This window comes from Squalius cephalus (genome assembly GCF_949319135.1).
Source record: "Squalius cephalus genome assembly, chromosome: 23".
Taxonomy (NCBI): Eukaryota; Metazoa; Chordata; class Actinopteri; order Cypriniformes; family Leuciscidae; genus Squalius; species Squalius cephalus.
In genome coordinates, this window is record NC_137144.1 from 17,833,926 (window position 1) to 17,838,458 (window position 4,533).

The window sequence follows — 4,533 nt, forward strand, 5'->3', positions numbered from 1 at the left end:
TTGATGAGCATAAGAGACTTCAAAAACACAGAAATAGTAATGTTTCCAAACTTTTGACACACACACACTGAAATTTTCTTCTAGAATGATCATTTTTTATCAAGCTCGTATATTTAAGTTCAATAATTTCACTTAAATGGCAATGCAAATTACCTATTCATTTTCATTTAAGTGAAATAACTTAAATAAGCTTTATAAAAATGATCATTCTAGAAGAAAATTTCAGATGGCATTTAGAGGCTTTTGCATCTGAACTCTTCATATATACTATATTATATATATATATATATATCTTCATTACTTGAAATTTGAAGGAATATTAGCTGTGGGTATACCATTGTTCTACTGGCATGTTTTACAAAATAACCAAGGTACTTCGAAATCAAAATTAGAGAACAATAACCATTGCAGCACAAAACAAAACATTACAACTAAAATTTGTGGCTTACAGCAGTCAAAATTTATTAGGAAGTGTACAGGCCCTTGCTTTGAATGACCTGAGCACATCTGCTCATCAGGACATCACTAAATTCTCACACTGCTCTGGTGTGATCTTCTGGTCCACTCTTCTTCCAGTCTCTTCCACAGTTCGGTAACTAGTGGCTTTCTTAGCAATAACTTTGTAGCCAAGGATTTTCCATAGATTTTCAATTAGGTTTAGGACCCAAATAAATGAAACTTACTTTCATCACTAAAGTGAATTTTTGACCAGTTCATGTCCACACAACATGCTCCTCTGCAAAGGGTAGTCTAGCCTTTTTATTCTTTCTGCTGATGAAAGGCTTGGTCACTGCAGAGAGAGCTTTCAGTCCGAATTCTCTTAAACGACGAAACACTGTATGCCGAGAACTCTGAACTGGCGAGCAATTCCAGCAGCAGTGTTGAACCGATTCCCCATTGAAAGTCTCCGCATCGTCCTGTCCTCTCGTGCGTTTGTCTTACGTGGACGACCAGCCTTTTTGGGGGACTTGAATGAATGAGTGAGTGTCTTTGTAAAGCTTCAATATTCTAGAAATCACAGATTTACGACCAATTTCTGTTGCAATAGCTGAAAGGGTCATCCCTTTGTCCTTCATCTGGACAACCTGGTGTCGTAGGGTTTCAGTCACCTTAGAGCGGCTTGCCGTCTTACAAAGTCAGTTAAAACTGGAAAGTTTGCTGCCAGTTAAATAGGGTTTGCCAGATTATTAAAGAAATTAGCACCAGGTTCCACATTATCACCAATAACTTGGAGGTATCTGAATGAGCGCTCTAATTTTGACCAGTTATTTTTTAATTGTCTCGTTTAAGTTTTATATACTGTTACTGTACTTCAAAATATATTTAACTTATGAAATATGCTAAAAAAAAACTGCCCTTCTGCTCCTGTTAGAATAAAAAAAAATATATATATATATATATATATATATATATATTTATTTATTTTATATATATATATTATACATTATATATATATATATATATATATTATATATTATATATATATTATATGCATATATATTATATATTATATGCATATATATTATACACACATATGCATATATATTATACACACATATGCATATATATATACACACACATATACATTATATATATACACACATATACATTATATATACACATATACATTATATATACACACATATACTATATATATAAACATATTATATATACACATATATATATACATACACATATACATACATATATACATATTATATTATATACATATTATATTATATTATATACATATTATATTATATATATACATATTATATTAAATATATACATATTATATTAAATATATACATATTATATTAAATATATATTATACCTAAATATATATTATACTAAATATATTAAATATATATTATACTAAATATATATTATACTAAATATGTATTATACACATGTGTATTATACACATGTGTATTATATTATATTATTATGTCCACTGATGTTCATCCTAACAAACTCTTCCTGGAAATTTAAAATTTTAAAATTTACTTTAATTTTAAATTAAATATGTATGTGTGTATAATTATATGGTGCGATTTGTAAATGTTACAAATAATTAAACAAAAAAAAAAATATTACAAAAGAAAACTTTACAGTTCTTATCCATTCTCATGGTATATTTTAAGGACCCAAATAAAGCAATCAATATCGGTTTTGATAATTTCATGCAGCTGGTTAGCAATGCAAGCATGAATCAATGTTAACAAAACACCCAGAAACATCATATTCATTCGTAAAACTTTTTAATATGTACAGGCCACATTGTAAATCTGAAAATCTCAATTTAAAGAGACTTAGCTGTGGATTACAGTGTCACAAAATATTAAACAAAATTATACAACCATATAAAAATTTTCAAACAGTTGAATGCATTGAAAATGAGAAGGGACACACCATAAACAAACAAGTAATTGATTGCAAGACCAGAAAATGGAAAACACAACCGAGAATGCCAAATAAATACTGTACAAGTACTGCATGGTACAAACCCTGCCTGCAGGCCAGCAAGTTATCAAGCACATTTAGATAATCATCGTGTTGAAGAAAACAGCAACAATAAAAAAAAAAAACTCAAAACAGTGTAGTGTAACATAGCTAATGCAGGACATGGTTAGTGCAGTGCGGCATTTTTTGATAGACACAGAAGCTCCTCCAATCCCCCAAACTGCACTTTGGCCCAAATCCTGGTCAGACAAATAGCACCATAACAAACTAGGATCTTATCGAGGGGAAAAACAACAGGTGCTACATTAATGGCATTGTGGTTTTATCTTCTAATGGATCAAAACACAATGCTCGAGCGCCGTAGTCCACAATAAACCATCATAAAAACATTGGAAGATGACATACAGTAGCAATACTGTGCTGGTTGGAATCACCTGTTCAATTCGGTCCAGCTTTGGGTTGACTGAAGCCCTTTGTCAGAAAAACAGTCCATATGTGAGCCCTGAGCTGCTGTACTTGTACCTCAGCAAGTCCATCAGAAAAGTTCCTGGAAGCTTCTGGAATGTGTGTTATTGCCTGAAGAGCTTTGTAGATTATGTTGAAGTTGCAGTGAATGTTTTAAACAAAATGGGAATACAAAAGGAGGAGATTTTCTTTCATGGGGATACTTAAGAAATGTTCATTTAAGATGAGATAAAACAGCTCTTTTTGCTGTCGGGAAACCACAATTGAAAGCAAGACCTGACTTTTATAATTACATTATTTGGCATTCATCAAAGGGAATCCAAAACCTTGAGCGTGAACAATAACCTGAGGTCTTTCACACAGAACCAGAGTAAACTACCTCCAAATCACACACATATCTTACAAAACGCCAGGCTGTCGCCATATCTCGATAGACGTTGTTGGTACAATTGCAAAAAAATTCTCTCTGTTAAGACTTATTTTACAAAAATAAATACTCTTTTCGTTTCTTTGTAAAAAGACGTGTAGCCAAATACATCTCAACGTAAAAAAGGTAAACATTCCCCCACGCTCCATGGCCGTCTTAAACGTCTCGTTTTCTCAATATACACAGCACCAGTTCAAACAGTGTTTCAATGCTTTAGAAATTGATGAGGCAGCTGAACTTTATACTTCTGGAAACAAAAACACATCTCTGAAACCAGATCTTTAGAATAACAGTAAAAAACAGCCAGATAACAGGAGGTGGCATTACTGATTCAGAAAACGTTCAGTAAAAAAATGAAAGACTTAACATAATGGGACTACATTGGGCAGGTTTTTTGATTAAATATTGGCTTCCTATTACACAACACATTTTGTTCTTACCCACAATGCAATACAAATACAGCTGAAATTTTGAAAAATCGTGCACAAATGTCTGTACGGCCACAAATATCGAAACAGGTTTCAAAACAGATGCATATTAAGACCCTAAAGAACAGCAAATCTCCCTAAATGCTTAGTGAAATAAATTGTTCTCTTTCATCAGTAATAAATATGTAATTTACTAACAGTATAGAAAAAGAAAAATCAAGCACCAACATAAAAAAAAAGGAATAAATTAAGGGAAAATGTGTTGTCACGTGCCCCATTTAATTGATATCTTCAAAGAGTCAGACTCCGGATGCCCACTAGGTGGCAAAAGAGGACCAAATATAGTTAAACTACCCCCCACTACTTAGCTTGTAATACAAAATATGCCAATATGAATACAAATGCTGACAAAAATATATTTTTTTTCTTTCATTTCTCTTAAAACTTGAGAACATTTTGATTGACAGGTCAGGTAGTTCAAGCGATCAACCTTGGGGAATTTTGTCTTTAGGCAGTAATGCAAATTTTCTTTGCTAGGAAAAGTTGGTTGCAATCACAAAATGAAAAAAAAAAAGGTCAAGCACCTTTATGAAATCAGTTCATCACTCAATTGCCGCCTTGTTTAAGGCGTACATCATTGAAGTGAAGTGTTTTTAGTTGTGGGAAGCAGCCTGGCAGCATGCTAGTCTTTGCTTTTAGCTTCGAAAACCTTATTTTGATGCAATCGTTGAGAACCAAAAGCCTTAAAAA